The sequence below is a fragment of the Neomonachus schauinslandi genome, chromosome 15 (genome assembly GCF_002201575.2).
Source record: "Neomonachus schauinslandi chromosome 15, ASM220157v2, whole genome shotgun sequence".
In the NCBI taxonomy this organism is placed as follows: Eukaryota; Metazoa; Chordata; class Mammalia; order Carnivora; family Phocidae; genus Neomonachus; species Neomonachus schauinslandi.
In genome coordinates, this window is record NC_058417.1 from 46,748,390 (window position 1) to 46,769,991 (window position 21,602).

General features: G+C 54.9%; 1 protein-coding gene across 1 annotated transcript in view; it reads right to left on the bottom strand.

Annotated features, from left to right (window-relative positions):
• CACNG4 (calcium voltage-gated channel auxiliary subunit gamma 4) overlaps positions 1-21,602 on the bottom strand; it is a 56,006-nt gene that overhangs the window by 17,476 nt on the left and 16,928 nt on the right. The window lies entirely within an intron of this gene.

Sequence of the window (21,602 nt, forward strand, 5' to 3'; positions counted from 1 at the left end):
CAAATTAAGGGGGTGTCGCTGGACTGTGCCCTGCGAATTGGGCCGTCATATGCTGGTCCCAGCTCAGGTCCAAGGGCCAAGTGGACCAAGTCCTTACCTTGGGGTGGAGGTGAGGCACGTGGGAGAAGCTCAGAGGGAGCCTACGCCTCCCAGTCCTGGCGCCGATGACCCACCGGGGCTGTCTTCCCAGAGCTGTGTATCTGGCAGCTGGCCCCCAACCCTAACCCTAACTGCCTGTGGGAGGGGCAGGAACAGCTTGGAGGACTGGAGTGCTGTACGTTCCCAGGAGGACACAGGCCCTTCTAGAAAGGACCCAGGACCTTGCGGAGGAAGTGGAGAACTGAGGGGCAGCCAGGCTTTGGCCAGGCTGATTGGAGAGGGGGGAGGTGGGGAAGAGTATTATCCTCATGGCAAGAAGAGCAGCAAGGATTTACTTAGCACCTACTATGTGCCAGGCTCTATGGTAAAAGCTCCTGTCACTTATTGACTCACATCACCTTCCTACTAAGCCTATGAGGTCCATAGGATGACTAATACCATTTGCCACTAAGTGTCCTAGCCGGGATTTGAACCAGGCCACCCGGCTTCAGCAGCCACACCCTTACCTCCCTCACTTTGGAGGCAGAAGGATGCAGTGCATTTGCAGAGAGTTCTGACTGGTTGGAGCATGATGCGGAGGTATGGGTCCCCGACACTCTTTAGAGGCGGGAAAGCGTGTTTTCCTGGACTCTTGGGCAAAGGGGTACTGGCTGGTGGGTGAGGCTGATTAGCCTTTCACTGGAAGGTGGAGGGCTCGGCCATCCAGGGCCAGTCGGAACAGTGGCCGTAGGGGGCGGGGGAACTCGAGGGCCGTGCTTGGCTAAGGCTGGGAATTTGGAGGGAGGCTGATGCGCACACAGGAGGCGCTATATGGTGGGCAGCACAAGCAGAGGGCATGGGTGGCGAAGGTGGGCAGGTAGGCCAGCCTTGTGTTCTGGAACCTCAGGGCGTGGCATGAGTGAGAGCAGCAGCGGGGGATGCAGAGGCGGAAGAGGCTGGGCCGGGTGTGGGGGTCTCATGTGGGAAGCAGGGAGATGGGGCTTTACCGCACAGTCTTCATGGGGGTGACTTGAGGTTGGGAGGCCTTGGCGGGCCGCGGCTGCTCCTCAAGGGAGGTGCATGGGGTGAGGGTCGTGAAGGGTGTAGAGAGAAGAAAGGCCTCACTCGGCCTCTAGAGGCCGGGCCTCCATTTCCACCTTCAGCCGCACAAGGTGTTCTCCCCGTGTGCGTGTCCGTCTCCACCCTTCCCCTTAGCTTGAGGACAGCAGTCCTATGGTTTAGCGCCCGCCCTAAGGACCGCCTTTTAACTTGATTATCTCTGTAAAGACCCTACCTCCAAATAAGGTCACATTCTGAGGTCCTGGGGTTAGGACTTCAACATAAGAGTTTGAGGGGGTGCTCAGAATGCAGGGTGAGGGGCACATGGCCAGGCATCCAGGCCTGGGGCTGGAAGGCTCCCCACTTCTCCCACCCCTCCAGCCCTTCACTCTGCCCCACCTCCTGCTCCCGTAACCCCCCCTCAGAGTTCCCCTCATGATTCCTCCACCTCCATGCCTGTCTCCGGAGAACCGTCCTGGTAACTGTGATTTCCCACTTGGCACGCTCCGGAGTCCTGCGAGCTGGCCTCTCTCCAGCGGCAGTGAGCGCGGTTGGGGAACCACTGTCTGGGCTCCCGTAGACACACTCCAGGCTTGAGGAGGCACTGTGGGCTGGGCTGGACTTTCCTGGGGGTGCCCCCGTTCCCTGGCTCGTGAGGGACTCTCCGGGAGACCCCGTTAAGCCACGATGGCCTTCAGCTTACGTCGATAGAGCATCTGCTGTGTGCTACGTGCTGGGCCCTCGGATGCAGCAGAACATCGCTTGCTAACAACTCGAGCCCTTTCCTTACTGGGTGCAGGGTCACCCTGTACTTCTCAGCTTTCTTTGCAGTTAGCTGCGGCAGCGCGACCGAGGCGGTGAGTGGAGTGTGAGTGGAGGCGGTGTGCGCCCTTCCCGGACAAAGCTCTGGAGAAGAGGGGGCGCCCCTCCCTCTCCACGCCGCAGGGAATGGCGGGGCCACGCGACAGAAAGGGCCTGAGTCCCTGGATCCGACCATGGAGGAAAGCTGCCCACTAAGAGAGCTATCCACTTTGAACTGTTCCATGAGCAATAAATCCACCTCTAGGAAGTTTAAGACACTACGTGTTTTAGCACGTGTCTGTTCCAGCAAGAATGATACAAGAAGAGAACCAGGCGGACATGGCCTCTGCCATCCCGGAGCTTTCCGGTTACAGAGTCAATTATGACTGAGGGGAGAGGTCTGAAGGAGGAGGCCAGAGTCTCAGAGAGCACTTCATGGAGGACCTGACCCGGGTTGCTGAGTGGAAGTCAGGAAAGCTTCTCCTCGTCTGGAAAATGGAGAAATATTTTTATGATCTTTCAGAGCCAAAGGGAGGCCCAGTGAGCCCCATGTTGGTCAGAGCACTTTGAGAAGGATAAATCCTGAGGATGTTGTGAGGGCGAATAGAGAGTTTCTCGGAGATGCCTTCAGACCAGACCAGAGCCCTCCATGTCCTCTCCATGGCCACGGGGATTCACAGCCTGGGAGGCCTCCTAGGGCATCATGACCACCCACCACCAGTGCCTGGGACATGTTTCATATATGCTCTTTCCTTCTCTGGGTAGCCCTAGGTTAGAGTCATTGAGGTGCCTCCTTGTGCCTAGAGAATCTGTTGGGGTCTTTCCTTTGATAGAGACATGATTCATCCATTTGACCTTTACCCTCTCTCCCTCCCTCCCTTCCTTCCTTCCTTTCAAGATTTATTTATTTATTTTAGAGAGGTGGGGGGAGGGAGAGGGAGAGAGAATCCCAAGCAGATTCCATGCCAAGCGTGGAGCCTGATGCGGGGCTCGATCTCATGACCTTGAGATCATGACCTGAGCCAAAACCAAGAGTCAGACGCTTAACCGACTGAGCCACCCAGGCGCCCCATGCCTGTCCTTTCTTTTACTTCAGTATTCACTGATTGATGCCAGGCCCTGTGGGAGCCCAAAGACATTGGTCCTGCTGGCAGGAACTTACAGCCCAGTTGGGGAGGTGAATATATCCACATCACCTTAAAACAAGCGAGCCAGTGACATGTGCTATGAGGGAAGTAGGGGGTTCATGGAGAAATGCTGGATGGGGTGTCTGGGACAGCTCCAGGGAGTGAGTTTCTGGAAGAAGGCATGCATGGTGAGGAGAAACGGAGGCTGAGAAAGGCATGTGGGGCCGCTGTCATGGGGGTGCCTGCCTCACCCTGTAAGGGGACTGGACTGAATGCCGTGGGCTCTGGGAGGTGCTATTGTGAGTGTTCCTGCAGCTGGAATGGTCTCTTCATGACTAATGCAGGGAGCCCCAGTCCCTGGAGCATGGGCGGGGAGGCCCGCGGGGGACCCAGGGCTCAGCCTGCCTCGCCCCCACCCACTGTCAAGCACAAGGAGGGAGCCATGTGGAGGAGTGATGGGTGCCAACCACCACCCAGAATGGATTCCACAGCGCCTCGGACACCAGGCCTCCTCCCTCAGGTCTTGTCTGCATAACCAGATGGTGGCATGGGGCTCTACCTCCAAGACGCCTACTCCCTCGAGCAGTCTAGGTGAGCTACTAGGTCCAAAAGGGTGTAACTCTTGACTAGGAGAGTCCTAGTGGAGCATTTGTGAGAGGTCACTCTTGCCATCAGCAACAGAAGGAAGACGACACCTTTTTCAAAGGGGGCTGGAGTCTGGCTCAGTGTCTGCTAGGTTCTGGTTCAAGCTCCTTTCCCCAGGTAGTGGGATTCCCAGAGCGAACTCTATTTCTGCCCTCAAACTCTGTCACTATAAAGCCACAACCTGGAGAGCAAAGTTACTCTGTAAACTGAGACAGCTCTCCAGGACCTGGATTCTAAAGCTTTTGTGCTTGCCCAGAGGGGCGGAAGACGGGGAGAGAAAGAAAGGGTGGGCCAGGTGCCTGGCACTAAGCCCATCCGAGGTTCTGAGGTACCTCTGGGGTGTACCCGTGGGGAGCCCCTTTCTCTGGGAATGGGTTCCTCACACAGAGTTCTCCCCGGTGGCCACTTTGGATGGCTCTGCCCCAGCCAGGAATCCTGGACACACAGGTGGCCCAAGAGCTGGACCAGCCAGAAGCTCTCTTGGGAGTTCAGATTTTGGATCAGAAGCAGAGGGGACCTAGGGGCCAAGGGACATTGGGGAGTTCACGAATGGGGTGTTCTCAGTGGTCCGCTGTTAAACTTCCTCAATCCCTTGGACCCTCCACATCCAATAAAGTCCTCTTTTGGGATCTAGCCAGAAGAAGTTGGTTTCTGTGCCTGCAACCAGGAGAAGCCCGACACCCAACCAAGTGCACCTTCATTGGGGAAAGAGATTCCCACCCAGGTTTGGTGGGCTCCAAAGCCCGGCTCATACATCGTTCCTCAGGACACGTGTGCAAAGCTTTTACAAGATACAAAGATGAGCGTAGGCTCCTGGGAGACCAGAGATCCCAGGGCACAGAGGGATATTGTGTCTGCAGACAGGAATGCTGCATGCCAGTCCCTATGCTGCCAGGTGGAAGCCGAGTGTCCTGTGAACTTCACCTCTCGAGGTCTCAGTCCCCTAGGAAAACCCTCATCAGGCCAGTCCATTCATTATACACCATTATAATTATACAATTATATACGTCTCTGCTTCCTCATCTATAAAGTGGGGATACCTGTGCACCTCCTTATTCCATGAGGAATAACGTAATGAGACCCCGTGAGGCCAGCATGGAGAAGTTTCCCCATAAATGGTGGTTTCTCCTCCATCCCAATAAAAAAGGCCTTCCTACTTGCTGGCGGTCAATAAGCCAGGTCTCTGGACATAAGCCTGCTGTGAGGACCTCAGAGATGGCTCTTGGCCCCCTGAGGCCCCATCCTCACGGCCCTGCTCTTGCCCATGCGCCCTGGCCCTTGGGCAGGAGATGGGAGCCTGGCCTCACGCGCCATCCCAAATCCCTCACGTCCCTCGGTGAGTTCTTCAAGAACTCACAGCACCAGCCTCACGCCTCCTCCAACCCTTCGCTCCTGGGTGGGCCGGGATTTTCCAGGCTTCCTACCGAGATTCATAATTGAACAGAGCCGGGGAGACTTCCCCAACCAATAGCTCCCTTTATCTCCTAACACAGGGAAATGGGGGTTCAGTGATTGTCTCTGTGATTTTTGTACTTGTACTTGGTTGGGACCTGCTGCTTGGATGAAATCTCAGTATCGATGTTCAGGTTTTTGTTCTTTCTTTCTTTCTTTTAATGAGGAGCAAATCTGTAGCTCCAAGGGGGTGAAACAGTTCTCTGCAGATTCCAAGCTTCTCCGCTGGTTTGCCTCTGCAGATCTCTGGAAAGTTATTTTCCAATAACCTGAGAGTTTTAATTGAAGGGCCTGGGCGAGGGAAGGAGAATCATAGTGTGGAATCATGAACTTTTAGAAGGGACCTTTGGGACCATCCCCTTCATCCCGTTCACGTTACACATTAAGAACCTGAAGCCTGGGGAGGCGAAGGGCTGTTTCCATGGTGATGGGCTGGTTGGTGCCGCCAAGCCTAGAATTCAGGTCTCCTGACTCCGAGTTCAATGCTCTTTTTGCCCATCGCCCGCTGCCTGCTCCAGCGCAAGGGTTCTCAGCCAGGGGCGATTTTGCCTCCCAGGAGACACTGTCTGGAGACCATTTTGATTGTCAGAACTTGGGGGAGCTCAGTACTACTGGTGACTACATGTTGTTACTATAACCAACTCCGGTCTAGTGACAGAGAGACAGCTGGTCCCACCAGGGGAAGGGAGCAGGCCAGGTTGGTCCCCTGTCAGGACTGACATGGATTTTCCCTTGTCTTCATATATCTGTGATATTGCCGCTTTCAAAGCGAGCAAAACCTTCCTGACTCTTGTGACCTTGCTTTCCCTTAGCCCCATGACCCATGGGCTAATCAGGGCTGGCTTCAGTTGAGCACAGACCTCCTGCAAAGCCCTGTGCTAAGCTCTTCCCATTTTCTCACGAAAGCCTTGAAGTAACCTCGGAAGCAGAAAAGCTCCTAGGAACCCGTTTTACAGATGAGGAAGCCAAGACTCTCAGAGCATTAAGTAACTGCCGGAGGTAATCGAGCCCCCAGCAGCCAAGCCAGGATTCTGTTCCTGTCTGACCCTGGCCGCAGAGTCTCACCACGGTGCCTCCCTGCCTCCTTCTTCTATTTGAAAAAAGGCCAAGAGAGAGAGAGTGGAAAGATGGGAATCAGAGAGAGCCGGCATCTTGGAGGGCACACACCTGGCAGGTCACCAGCATTTTCTGGTGGCGTGGATGGGCTGGTGTGTGGGGCACAGAGTCACTACCAGAGTTTCCTGGGCGCTGGGGGAACAGTTCCTCCCGGGCAGCCAGAAGCCAGATGCAAATCCAGTTTTTAAGATCCTTCTCACTGGGGTGCCTGGGTGGCTCCATCTGTCAGGAGTCCGACTGTTGATTTCGGCTCAGGTCATGCTCTCAGGGTTGAGGGATCGAGCCCCTCGTCGGGCTCCATGCTGGGCATGGAGTCTGCTGAAGATTCTCTCTCTCCCTCTCCCTCTGCCCCTTCCCCAACTCGTGTGCATGCATGCTCTCTCTCTCAAATAGATAAACATATAAATCTTTTTTTTTTTAAAGATTTTATTTATTTATTTGAGAGAGAGAATGAGATAGAGAGAGCATGAGAGGGAGGAGGGTCAGAGGGAGAAGCAGACTCCTTGCTGAGCAGGGAGCCCGATGAGGGACTCGATCCCGGGACTCCAGGATCATGACCTGAGCCGAAGGCAGTCGCTTAACCAACTGAGCCACCCAGGCGCCCGATAAACATATAAATCTTAAAAAAAAGATCCTTCTCCCTACTGCCAGCACCTGTGGTCCAGAGCGCCAGGTTAAAATTCTCCCTCACCTGCTAGAACCCCGGTGCTTCCAGGTGACTTGGTGAGGAGCCACCAAATCGTGGGCTTAGACCGGACTCAGAGTGCCTGGGCTGATCAGCCACCCTATCTCTTTGTCCCCACCCCCCAGACAGCCCTGGTGGCCTGTCCCTTTGTCCCCATCCCCCAGAGCACCTGACATCCTGCCTGGCAGCTTTCCAGGAAGGGCTTCTCTATTTTTGGCCCCTGTACCTTCCATTCCTCTTTAGAGCCAGAGAGAGCACGTCAATTCCAACCCCCCTCCCAGGGCCCTGCAGCCCAGGCTTCACAGCCACCTGGGCCTCCTTGATTCGGGTCCACGCCCGTGTCCCGAGAGGCTGCCATATGCCAGGCACTGGCCTGGGCACTGGGCTACGGCGGGCAGTCAGCCAGAATCTCTCAACTTTGAGTCGGCACCAAGGGGGCTGGGGAACCTGTAGCAGAGTCAGGGAAGCTGCCCGTGGGATCGACAGGAGCCCTGAAGGAGGAAGACTGGGCAGACATCGCTGACAGACGGCACTGCCCTGCCACGGCCCAGAGGCAAGAGGCAGGGAGGCCAGCTAGAATCCAGGCTCTGGGACAGGAGTCTCCCTCGAGGTCACCCACTGACTTGGGGCAGAGAGGAAGGATTCCCCAAGGCTCATCCGTGTCCCCGTCTTTATCATCCATCCCCTCTGGAAAACAGCTCTGGCTTAGAGAGACCAACACCCTCTCAAAGTGGCCTTCCCAGGGCTGTTTCACTGACTTCCTCCTGGCTATGCCCAGACTCAGGGCCTGGGAGACCTGGCCCCTAGCCTTCACTTGTCCTCCCTAGCTTGTCCCAGAGGCCATACTCACCCCCCTCCAGAGCAGGTGCCCTGCACCCTTGGCCCTTCTGGCTCCAGGCCCTGTAATCCCAGGCACAGCTCCATTGGCCTTGGCTTCCTCCAGGAGATTGGGAGCTAAGGCCTGGGGCTTTTGCTTGCATGGAAAAAAAAAAAACAAAAAAAAAACCAAAAACGCAAAATATAAAAGCTAACTTCCCTGCGTCCAAGGCTCAGCAGGGCCCGCGAGCAGGGTGTTGGTGGGCTGGGACGTGGCAGCTCCAGGCTGGTTGTGAGCTGGTGTAGCTCACTACGCCGGAGAAACCCCCCAGGAAGAGAGCCCCACAACGGTCATTGTGACTCAAGCAGACCGTTTATGGGGAGGATAAAAGTTAATGGGAAGCCATATCCCAGCTCCTCACCATTAAGCAAGAGAAATGCTGGCGAAAGACACAAAGGGAGAGAGAAGAGGCCCCGCATGCCACAGGGCTCTGCGCACAGGGAGCCCAGGTGGGGACCTGGCCGAAGCAGGTGGCGAGAGCCACATTTGTCCCCTAATTAGGAAGGCAATCAGTGTTTGCACACCACTGATTTCACATCATCTCCAGGGGCTTCGAAATCTGTGACTCACCATCCCTTCCCGGGCCCACTGAAAGTCAGTGGGGGCGGAGGGGCCGGCCCTCTCCCTATTCGTCTCACCAAAGCCCGCTGTCCGGAGGCCACCCAGCCGGCAGCCTGAACTTGCAGCCTCCTCTATCCTGAGAGCCCTGGTTTCTTGCCGGTCTGCGGAGATGGGCGGGGGACACAGGACCAAAGTCTGCAGAGGGGAGCCCCTCGGGGCTGGAGCAGCTGCTCCCACACTAACTGCCACCATTGCTACAATGAGGACGACCACCAGGAGCAGCTAACACGTACTGAGGCTCTCTCCATCCTAAGCACTTTATGTCTTCACTCATCGAGGCCTCCTACAGCCCTCTCTTGTGGGTTCTGCCGTTATCATCCACCCCATTTTCCAGATGGGAAAACTGAGGCCCTGAGGGGTTAAGTGACGTGCCCGGGGCTGCCCAAATCCTAAGTGCAGAGCTGGAATTAGAACCCAGGCAATCGTCCTTCAGAGCCCGAGCGCTTAGACCCCCGGTTCTACCACCAGCACGGACTCTATATAATACGTACATGGATACAGGCACTTGCTGGCCATGCAAGGGCCGAGGGAGTCCTAACCCATCTGCTGGAATGTTTCGTGAGCTACCTGGACCATCTCAGGAGCACCTCCCGCTCGCCAGCTTCTGTAGGTCCTGGGCTGGGGGCCCAAGGGGACCAACCAAGAGGACAACTCCACCTGGATGGCATGGCTCATACTTAAACTCTCATCCCACCCCTCGTAACCCTCCGCCTCCTCCCACTGTGGTGTTGCCCGACCCTCTGGGAGGTCCTCACTGGAAGGCACCCTGTCTCTTCCCTCTTTGTCCCCTTGCCTATATTCCATCCACCAGCCGATCTTGCAACGAGACCCCCGCAGGATGCCTCAGGCCCATCACTCCCCTCCATTCACATGACGTGCCCTCATCTGGGTCTGCATGGCCTTTCTCTTAACTGGTATTCTTGTCACTGCCTCCCTCAGAATCACCTGCTGGGGTGGCCTGGTGACACGGGACTGGCCACAGCACCGTCAGTGACTTTCTACCTCCTGCAGGATAAAGTTTGGGCATGTGGGCCAGTAAGGGCTGGTTCCCACTGACCGCGAGTCTCATGGCTGGCCCCGTCCTCCAAAAACACTGAGCTGTGTGTGGCGTTCCTCACTCCAGGTGTGCTCTTCTGAGCTCTCTTCTGGTTCTGGCTTTCCCTCTTGTCTGGAGTTTTCTCCTTGTGAACTTCCAAAAGTCATCAGGGCAGGGGCTGCCCCTTCCAAGAAGCCTTCCTTGACCCACCGCCACCTTCTTTTTTGAGTCCATATAATGCTCTGTGCACACCCCTATTGCTGCAGCTTCCCGCCTTACATTTAAATCGGGTCTCCTCCCTGAGCCAGACGGCCAGGTCTGAGACTTATCTTTGAATCTGGAGGTCCTATTCCGGTCTGCTCGATCCATGGTGGTTGGATTGCACTGAACTTCTCCAAAGGGAGTTTCTGTGGGATTGGAGACATGGCGGGGGGTGTCACTGTTCTCTCTTGGTCCCCTGGTTCCGCGTCCACATGGGAAAGGTGGAGAGAACATCTGCTCGGCACTCCCATCTGTCTTGCCCAGCAGTGGGTGAAAATTCCCAGAAAAGGCACGGTATGCCCACTCGCAAAGCCCAAAGGCACTGGCAGGTCAGGCATTGCCTTTGTTCACGAGATGCCAACGGAACGCGCCGCTTGCCATCAACCTTCCTAAGTCAACAAATCATGGAAGCACGAGCTGATTGTAATATGATAAATACAACTGATCTAGAGGCAAATCCTTGGGCTGCGCAGCCGGGGACCCAGGGTGACCGGCTGCCAGACTAGCTCCATTTTAACCAACTCTAAAACCAGAGTAAAAACTGCCACCTCGTAAATAGGGAGGGACAAAAGGGAAAAAGGAAAAACCCAGAGGCCTGTCTGGATCCCACTTTCAACACAGCACGTGCTACCGTAAACTCCTCGTCTTGATGTTTCAGAAGACACGTTGGCCCATCCAGAGAAGATGCGGGCAAATGGGAAGTGTGGGCTCCCGAGACCCTGGCCGGGTCGACGCCTGGGAGAGCCTGAGCCGGCCGTCCGTCTGCCCTTGGGACACCTGCCCGGCACCTTCCTCAGCCAGAGCTCGGAAGTCCGCACTTCCTTGGGCACCGCGAGAAGCCCTCGCCGTGTGATGGTAAAGCTTTCATTATTCAGGAAGCCATTTTTCCTCCCGACTGAAATCCTGAAATCCGGATCTGGACATAGGAACAGCACAGCCTCCAGATCCCCCGCTGGACCTCGCCCTGCCTGCGGACGGAAGCTCAGGACGCCCATCTCCAGCACTTTAAGTCACAGCCAGGAGAACGAGGCCCGTCAAGGTGCCATGACCGGGGTCAGCAGCGCGACCGTGACCGGGAGCCAGCACCATGTCTGTGGAGGCCTGAATATGTTACATCTAATGGCTCTGAGTTAGAGAGGCTTTATACCTTGAGATACCAGAATAAACCTGATTTGAAACTGGCCCAGGGGAAATTTGTTAAAGAGAAATAAAAATGTTGGACAGAGTCTCTCACACGTTGCAAGGTGGCTTTCTCCACCTACGTTCGCAAGGCCGTGGATTGCTGGGTGATCCAGGTGGCAAATTATTCCAACCCGTGGAGCTCCAGCTCATGTCAATGCTGTGGCGTCCCCATTCCTCACTCCTATCCCCGTCCTGGAGATGTCACTCCTTCGCTCACGACCTGCTCGCCAGTCAGCCTCCAAGAAGGAGGGGAGGGGCAGCAGAGAGTGACTTTGTGTGGGCACCCTGCCACGCGGCCCTTAGATTTACCACCTGTCCCCATTTTACAGAGAAGGAAACTGAGACTCCAAGAAGCAGCAGAGAGGCCAGGATTTGAACTCAGCTCTCTGGTTCCAAAGTCACACTTTTTACTCACGCGACACCCAGCTTAGTGGTCACCAGGACTGGGCCACCTGGGGGCCAGTTTAGGAGTCAGCTGAGTCCGCTAGGGGCTGTTCCTCTTTGGTGAGTTGTTTAACCCCTCTGTGCCTTGTTTTCCTGCTTCGAGCAGCCAGGATAACTGTAGGACCTGCATCCAAGGGGAGGATTAGGTACAGCACGAGAGGTCCTTGGCCACGTGCCTGATGTGCCTTCCCCGCGTGTATCTGCCCAGCCTTGAGACACTATTGTCCCTGAATGACAGAATGTGTCATCCCGCGAGCAAGGGCACAGGCATGTGGGGGGGACGGCGATGGGGGAGAAGGTAGATGGACTGGAGTGCACCTGTTCTGGGGGCCCAGACCAGCCCCAGCAGGGGTGAGAAGCTGCCTTCTGCCCCCAAATGCATATGCTTTACTTCGAGCAGACAAGCACGTTGGACAGAGGTAAGCAGGGGCAACACGGAGTGTGGCAGATGCCAAAGTCCTGGAAGCCAGCAGCCTTGCCTGCCAGGCTCTGGAGCCCATGGCTCCAACGGAGCCCTAATTCACAGGGCTGCTGCCACCGCTCGTTAATAAATGAGAGAGAACCTCTCAGCAAATGTTGAGCCCTGACATGGTGCTTGCAGCCCCCGCTGCGAGCCTCGGGCCCACACGACCACGAGCCAGCCGGCTCCGGGTGAGTGAGGTGGGGAGGGTGGCCAGGCATGAGGTCTCTTACAGCCAGTCGGAGCCAGGGTGGGAATGTTGGGCGCTGGGGTGGGTGTTGCGTCTGGGATTTCCTTTGGGGGAACTCAGAGGCAGCCAGGTTTGGAGGGCCCTGTGTTTGCTGACACAGATCGGGATCGCTGGTTGGAGTCTGAAAGGTCAGTCTGATGAGTGTGTTTTCCAACTGTCTGGGGAGCTAGAGAGTAGAGTGAGGAAAGGAAACATAACTCACCATCCTTATTGGGGGACCTGTAACTGGCCTGAGGAGAGTGAGGTTCTAAGAGCAGAAGGGACTCCCCAGTTCCACCCCTGGAGACGGGCTCTATTTCAGAATGAGAAGCCCACTGTCTCTGTCCCCATACTTTGATTTAGGGAGACCTGCTGGAGGAAATTGGGCTACCCACAGAGGGATGCACTTACATTCGGGGACTCGGTACCTTCTTTCATAAAGGGTCTCTCGGTGCCCCCACGGGCAGGGACCCCATCTTCCTGGGAAGTCCTGCTTGGGTGATGTTTACATCTACAGCCCTATCAGGAACAGATCTAGATTTTGTTGGGCCCTGAAGTTTGTGCAATTAGACACCCTCCTAAAGAAAAAGAACACACAAAATTAAGCCTAGGAAGTGCCCGTGCAAGGGAGGGACCTGAGGCTTAAGCATCTTCTTAAGCATCACATTAAGTCCATCTTTGGGCTAACCCAGCCCAGGCGGCCCAGGCCCCATGGCTGATCTTGCTCAGAGAAAGCGATGTGAACACCACAGCCCCCTCCCACTCTGTTACCTTTTCAAGAAGCCCCCTGCCAGACCTATGGTCTCTACATCAGGCTCCAGGGAGTGCTAGGTTGAGCGAATGGATGGATGGATGGATAGATGGATGGATGGATGAGGTTAAGGTTTTATGGGGAAGACCACCTCTGAGATAACTCTTGAAGGATGGACGGAATTTGGTGGGCAGTGGCTCCCACTGGGGACGGTCGCATGTCATCCCAGCCGGCGTGGTGGGAGGTGGGGCTGGAAATGCAGAGCAGACAGCAGAATTCCAACCCAGAATTCTCCTCTGAAGTGGCAAAAAAAAGCTCAGCCTGCACATCTGTGCCTCCATATATCTGATTTCTATACCCTTCAACGTCAGGGCCACGTTGTGCCCTAAACATACAAGGTTTCTGGTCGTCAGTTGGCAAGACACTTTCCTGATTCTTCATGCACCCAAGAACCATCAGTATGTGCTTGGGAGGGGACAGGTCATATCCAGAGCTAGTACATGGGGGCTGGGTAAGGAGGTGCATTCCCTGAGCGAGAACACCCTGGTCCATACGAGATTCTTATGAGGGGCATGACAGAACGTGCTGAAGGTGCCAAATGGATCAACAAGTGATCTCACAGGAAGAAAGACATCTGCCCTCAGCCTGCACCTTCCTCCCTCCCCCATCCCCCCACCACAGCTCAGCTCAGCACCAGGAGGGGCAGGGACCCTTCCTATGGGATCTGGCCTCTGGGCACAGGGAACCGTGCCTCACACTATATAGGGAGGAAGACCTTTCCAAAGCATTTTGTTTGTTTGTTTGGGGGATCTTATTTCATCACCTTTCACCAGGCAAAGCTGCAGTGATGCTTACCATTCAGGAGAAAGGGAAGGGGCAGGCAGAAACCGTGGGACAGCTGAGCCCCACCTGAGGTGGGGCTGGAGCTCAGCCACACTTTCAGGCTCCAGGGCCAGGCGCCTCCCACATGCACACCACCCATCCCATGTTTTCCTCTGTGAGGGAACCACGCTTGCAAAGCTGCCACTTCCTGAGCTCCTAGCAACTGCCGTGCTTGACGGCCTAACCCATCTAATCCTCTGCACAGTGCTCTGCGGCTGGTATGATTGCCCATCCTTGATAAATAAGGAGACTCTGATTTAAAGGGCGTGCAAGAGATTTCCCCAAGGTCACACCCTAAAGTCAGGGACACAGCCAGGACTCCGAGTCAAGTTCCTCTGAACCTGGTAGGCAGAGTCCTAACACAGTTTCTGGAATGCCCCCCACCCCCACCCCACCCGGGCGTGCTCCCCTTGAGTGTGGGAGGAACCTGTGAATTTGATGAGGAAATTACATTATATAAAACCCCACTGTGGCAGGCTGGAGGGGGCGAAGTCAGAGACACGTTCCTGCTGGTCTGGAAGGAAGCACATTGGCACGTTGTGAACCACCAATGGGGCCGTGTGGCAAGGAGCTGTGGGCACCCCTCGGGGCTGAGAGGCCCCAGGCTGATGGCTAGCAAGGGGCTGATGGCTAGCAAGAGAACAGAAACCAATTCTGCCAGCAACCAGTGAGCTCGGAAGAGAACCCCAGGCTCCAGAAAGGAATGCCGTCCGGCTGACACCTTGAGTGCAGCCTGGGGAGACCCCACGAGCAGGGGATATAGCCAGGCTGGCCCCGACTCCCAATCCACGGAAACTGTGAGGTCATAAATCTGTGTTGTTGCGAGCCACTAAGCTTGTGGTACTTTGTTAAGAAAAGCCTCGCAAACTAATAGGTTTCTCATCTAAACAAGTCCGCGTAGCCTTCAGTAGCTCAGTCCAGTCTTGAAAATAGCCATTGACCCAGAAAGAAATAAAAATATTCACGTTGCCTTGGAAAAATTATTTCAGCTCTCTGCGAATCAGTTTCCTCAATTGTAAACGAGGACAATAACAGTCCCGACGTCAGAGGGCTGGTGGGGGGGTTCGATGAGGGGATGCAGACTCCTTCTAAGCCTGCAAAGTGCGTTCTCAACACACAGTGGCTAACAAAGTCACATATCTTTTATTTCAGGTTACCCGCTCTTGGAGCGTGACGCCAGACAGGCTTCGGGAGGCTGGCTCATTCGGTGGTTATTGGCAAGGCTGAATTAATTTCCCTGGATTCGCTTCCCAGGCCCTCTGTCCCATGAGCACAACAAACAAGGAGGACTTAAAACAAAAGAGATTGATTCTCTCATAGTTCTGGAGGCCAGAAGTCCAAAATCAAAGAGTCAACAGGGCTCTGCGTTCTCTGAAAGACGGAGGGAAGGATCTGTTCCAGGCCGTTCTCCTCGCTTCCGGCGTTTGCCTGCGATCCTCGGCTACGACACTTCAATCTCTGCCTCCACGGGACCTGCTCCCTGTGCGTGGCTCTCATCTTCTTCCGAGGACCCAGGCTATGGAGTGGGACCTCATCTTGACTTGATTACATCTGAAAAGGCCCCATTTCTATATAAGGTCCCATTTACAGATACCAGGGTGAGGACTTTGGCATATCTTTTTGGGGGGCACAATGCAACTCACATCACACCCCAGTGGTAAAGACCCTCACCCTCCCCTCCTCTTACCCAACTCTCCAGCTGTTTCAATGCCTTGCATAGGATGGAACCAGAAATGGGAAGCCTCTGCCAACGGATTTCTGCCGTGCTCTGGCCTGAGGGAGGCAGCCCGCATCGATGTCCCGTATACTCGGGGCTCTCTGGAGAGCCCCAGAGACCAGGCGCTGCTCAGGTGCAAGAGCCCAATGAATGATGGAGGTGACCGGAAGCATGGGGGCAGGTGCAGGAGGCCGGCCCGGCAGGAGGCCAGGCTTCGTGTGGGGTCGATAGGCAGATGCCACAAGATCCCTGGATTTCTCAGGAAAACAGTAAAGGCTGCTTCCTCACTTCAAAGAAAAGCTGGTGCTGCAGTTTCTGGGGCCTTCTCTCTTGCCAGCTCCTCTATCCTGTCTCTCACTGAGGGCAGTGGAGGAGGAAGGTGCACCTGCCCAGTGGCTCCGCTGACCAGATCGGCCAAGCCACTCTGAGCCCTGATGCTTGTGATCCAACGTGGATCTTCTGTCCCGGCAACAGGAAGGGATGAGCTGCCGACAGATGCAGCTGCAGAGGCTTCCAGGCGCCAGTGCATGGGGACTCACACAGTCCACCGTGTCCTCTCGGGCTGGAGACCCTGTGGCCATACCGTGTGGGTTTGCATGCATGTGCACACAAAGGGGTTGTGTAGCCACAAGGCTCACACAGAGCCATGGGGTGCAACTCTTGCTTTCTCCCTCGGTGCAGACCGGTGGCCCGCACAGACCAGGGGCACATCCGATCGCAACAGGCAGGTGTCATACGTGAACCAGCACACACAGACCAACATGCCTCACCACCCACCCAGGCAGCTGGGGGTACCCCTGTATCCCAGGGAACTACACTTCCCAGGCTCCCTTGCCCGTGGCTTCTGGGCAGTTTTGGCCAATAGGAGGCTCTGATGGAACATGAGAAGGTACAAGGAAGGGAGAAGTCGGGGTGTTTCTCCCTCTCTTCCTTGGACAGTGTTGGTGGAGGCTACTGCATCTCCTCTGGGGGTCCAGTTCCTTCTGGAAAGTCCTTCCCTTTGTGGTCCCAGCTTCCGCCATAATCCAAGCACTTGCTGGATGGGCTGGCCTCTGGCAAAACCACCTCCTCTTGTCTCATTTCACTGCAGGGCTGGAAGGGGCTTCCTCTTGTCGCTCACATCTGGGTGCCTCATGATTCCCCTGTTTGGCTTCTCAGCTCTTCTCTCACCTGGAAAATCAACTCCCTTTATTAAATTTCCTCAGTCTGAATGACGGAGAGAGGCTTTTGTTTTTCGGGGATGGACCCAGACTGATAGAATAACGACAACCACCATTTATTAAGCACATAGAAGGTGCCAGTGATTCTTTCATGCATTATCTCCTTGAGTTCTCACATGGGTAGAGAAGGAGGAGGCTCAATCGATTCCATCTTGTAGACAAAGAAGATGAGGCTCAGAGAACTTAGCCAACTTGCCCAAGGAGAAACCTCCATTTCAACCCCGTTGTAATTGAAAGAACACAAGCTTTGGTACAAACCTCATTTCAACCCCTTAGTAGCTCTCTGGGCTCAGCCAAGTTGCCTAGTCTTCCTAAACCTGTTTCCTAGTTCTAGAATATTTTTATCATCCTAAATGGAAACCCGGACCCATTAAGCAGTTGCCCCCGTTCCCTGTCCCCTGAGCTCTTGGCAACCATTAATCTGCTTCCTGTTTCCATGAGTATGTTGGACACTTCGTATAAACGGAATAATACAGTGTGAGGCTGTGAAGAGTTGAACTGTGTCCCCCCTTCCTCAAATTCATATGTTCAAGTTCTAACCCCCGAGGATCTCAGAATGTGACCTTGTTTGGAAAGAGCCACCGCAGATACAGTTCAGAAGGCCATTAGGGTGGGCCCCAGTTTGATAGGACTGATGTCTTTATAGGAAGGGAAGATCTGACACAGACACACGCTCATGGGGAGAATGCCACAAGACGATGAAGACAGAGGTGTACCAGCCAAGGAACACCACAGACCGCCAGCAGAAGCTGGGTGGGGGAAGCACGGAACAGATTCTCCCTCACATGGGCAGAAGGAACCAATCCTGCCCCCAACTTGATCTTGGACTCTGGCCTCCAGAACAGTGAGATGATGAATTTCTGGTGTTCAAGCCTCCCAGTGTGTGGCACTTTGCTATAGAGGCCCTAGCTTTTGTGGCTGCTTTCTTTCACTGCCCATGTTTTCAAGGCTCACTCATACTGCAGAAGCATGCTCGCCTCTGTGCTGGGTCTGCCAGGGCTTAACTCTAGAGGGTTGATAGCGAGGGGTCTCTAGACAGTAAGCGAGCAGCAATGTTCTCTCTGCTGCAGGGATGTAGACATGACTAGGGCTGGGTGGGGGGGCAGGTGCCACAGGCGGGTCTTCCAGGAAACAGAGCTGGGGTCACACCTGCAGGATCTTGGAGTACAGAGCTACCCATGTCCTGCTGAGAAACAGGTACCAGCCTGCGTGGCTCTTCACAGCACCCCGGAGATGTTCCCGGCTCTCTGCTGCATCCAGGGGCTGGGGACCTCCCTAGGGTGGCCTCTCAGTGTGGAGGCCAGGAGCGTGATACCCAGAGCCAGACTGCCTCTGTGCGAATTCCTGGGCCAGCTCTGCCGCTTACATGCCCTGCCACTTGGGACACTCACTGCAACTTGCTGGGCCTTGGTCTCCCCATCTGCAAAATGGGGAGAGTTAAATAGTGAAGAAAGGAGCTAAGACACCAGAGCCTTGTAGAGTTTGATCTGACCTGTAAAGGCCCTGTTGTTCTCTGCATGCGCCTGGGCTCTGGCCTGGAGCTGTCCTCGGCAGCCCCACTCACAAAGCCTGCTGCTCTTCCCAGGTGTCCTGTCTTGCTTGGTACGGTGCCACTCGCCCCTCCCCCCACCCCCCGCCGTGATGGACTCCCCTCTGTATCCCCACATCCAGTCTGTCTCCAAGGTGGATCTCATATCCACTCTCTCTGCTCCATCTCACTGTCCTAATCCAGGGCCCATCGCCCCGGTCAGGCCTTTTCCAGTATTTTCCTAGCAGGTCTCGGTGCCTCCAGCCCTGCTCCATCCTCTGTAGGAGAGCCACAGTGAGCTCTCAAGACACGAGTCAGAACCTGGATGCCACCCCCAGTGGAACGCTTCACTAGCAACTCTTGCCAGGAGGGCCAGATGCAGGCTCCTGAGCACGGTGTGAAGGACTCTAAGCTCCGGCCCTGCCTTTCTCCCCAACCCCAGCTCCTGGGCCTCCTCTCCTACTGGACCTTTTGTTTCAGTGGTCCCAAATTTCTTCAGCATTCCAGAAGACACCCTGTGTTCTGTGCATCCACAGTGGCTCGCTCGGGACCTGGGACATGGTCGGCACTCAGTTATTGTGGAATGTCTGAGGGCCTGGACACCTGCTTTGTACCTTGGCCATGCTGGTACTCTGCCTAGAACCCTCTTCTTCTCATTTTCTTAACGAACTCATGTTCACCTCTCAAAATGGGCTCACATGACCCATTGCCTAGAAAGACGCCTATGTCCACACACTATGCCTCGGAGGGTCTCCCTCTCCCCAACCTGTGGGACTACAGCTCCTGGAAGATGCATTTATCATCACGCTTCCACACGGAACTGTAATGGATTTGGCGGTCTCTCTGTCTCTGCTCTCCCTACTGGGCATTCATTTCCTCTAGGACTAGGGCAGAACTCTATTTTTCACCCAGGTGGCTCAATAAAATGTCTGTTGAGGAGTGAATGAATGGGTGAATGAATGAAGGCATGTGCCTCTCTCTGTAGGGTCAGTTCCCCCTGACTGCAGACTCTTACACATTCTGCAAGACACAGCCAATGTCACCGTCTCTGGGCAGCCTTCCCTGACTTCTGCAGGCTGACAGAGGTCAGGCTTCTCCGGAATTCTCCACCCACTTAGGAGCCAGCCAAGGGCAGTCCCCACATAATTCAACATGGTAGCCATGGGTATCCTGTTGGAACTCAGGTGAGAACCTGTCAGACCTCTGCCTCGTGCTCTCCAGTGCTTCTTCCTTCAGAGTAAAAGGCCAAGTCCTTACTGGTGGCCATGGTCCCCTCTCTGACTGACATCTCCTTCTCCCTGCTCTACCCACTAAGGCCTCAGACAAGCTCGAACAGGGCTGTGACAATTGCTGTCCCCTCTGTGCCACACGACTGTCCCCGAGACCTCCCCAAAGCTCACCTCCTCACCTCCTCCAGGCTACTCAAATGCCTCCTCCCAGGGGGGCCCTCCCTGGCCACTCTCCTGATTTTTCTTGCTTATTGTCCTCTGACACCATATAATCATTATGTGAATCACTGTCTGTTTTCCTCATGGCTGTGAAGGAAACTTCCCCCATCACCTAGAACACTGCTTGGTTAAGTAGCAGGCACTCAGTGAATGAGTATGCTGAATGAATGAATAACCTGAGTGTCCAGGACTCAGTCTGGGGTCTGGTTTTTAAATTTTCAGTAAATATTTGATGGATTTGAATCAAGACTCAGAAATGCTGGCGGGTCACTGGGGGCGCATGGGGCTGGATGAGGGCTCCCCCAGGCAGGGTAACGAGAGGTCTCTGAGAATCACAGTTGCCTGGCTGGGAGCAAGAACGGTTTCAGAGAAGCAAGGTCATTCTTGGCCCTTGGGCCAGACCTTCCTCATCCAAAACATGCCAAGCTTCTGCTACGCTTAGGACTGGCCCCTCCTCAGCAGGTGCGCTGGGCTTAGGCGAGCATTTCCATAAGGACGAGGCCCGTGTGGGGTGAGACGGGCACTCAGCTGGTCGCCCGCACATACTCGGGCCCAATAACCAGAGCAGCCCTGGGGTGGGCTCAGACTCCCCTCAGAGGAGGTGGGTACAGCATCGTGACCAGAAGAGTGCACAATGCAAGTTCAAACTCTGCCTCCCCAGTTCTACCATCTGAGGCCGACAGAACCCACGTCCCTGTGGGGTGGAGAGAGTTCCGTGAGAGACTATGGCTCGGGAGGCATGCACAAGCGGGAGGTCTCGTCAGCTCCCAATCACGCCACCCACTGATACAGGAAAGTCTTTTTCCTCTAGCCGGCCGAGCAGTGGTCCCAAAAGGCTGGATGCAAAAATCATGGCTGAAGGGAAGAATAAATGAACCGAATCACTGAGTCCTCAGAACTTAGCACAGGCTAGGTGCCCACATTCCCAATGAGTATTTGAAGGATTGACTAGAATTGAAGAAAACATGGGCCAGCAGGTGGGGATCGATGGCGGCAGGTGAGGACTGGTGACAGGCCACCTGGGGGCCTTTGTCACCCCAGACCTGTATTTGTCTGTTTTTAAGTTTTTTTTTAAAAAAAGATTTATTTCTTTCAGAGAGAGAGAGAGTGAGCACAAGGAGTGGGGAGGGGCAGAGGCAGAGAAAGAAAATATCAAGCAGACTCAGTGCTGAGCACAGAGCCCGACTTGGGGCTCGATCCCACGACTCTGAGACCCCAACCTGAGCCTAAGCCAAGAGTCAGACGCTCAACTGACTGAGCCACCCAGGTGCCCCTGTCTGTTTTTAACTTTTATTGAGGATGATACACAGAGAGCAGCTCGATGAACGTATCTCTACATTGATGCAACTACCAGCCATATTAGGATATAGAACGTGGTCCCACACATGCCCGGGGGCTCCCTCTTGCCCCATTCCAGTTGGTTCTCCACAAAGGGGAGCCATGCTGCTGACTTCCATCGCCCTGGATTAGTCCTGCCTACATTTGAACTTGATAGAAATGGAAGCATACAGTATGATCAGACTCTGTTCTTCTACGTGCTTTTTGTGAGCTGGGAATGAGCACGTGAATGCCAACACCTGGGATCTGGGTGTGAAAGTGTACTGTCAGGTGGCATCCCCTGCAAAACGTGGGTTCTGGGGGTTTGAAGTGTATGGTTAATGCCTCCTTCAAGGAGCTGTCTTGAGCAGAATGCATTTCACCTTCTCTGCCAAGAGCCCCCAATCTTAAGAGCCGCCTTCAGTCTGACAGCAGAATCTTTCCTCTCTGGGCTGCATGAGTCAGACTCAGAGCCCAGCATCGTGCTCTGTTCTGGTCACGATGCTGTGCCCACCTCTTCCGAGAAGCCTGCCGAGCCAGCCTGGCTCACAGCCAGCAGCTGCTAATGGCGGAGCTGCATCTGTAGGACACATCCTTCTCTCTTGTCATCCAGCCCCCCTCCCCACCAGCAGCACAGCAGCCTGCATTTGGGCCCTTAGGTTCCTA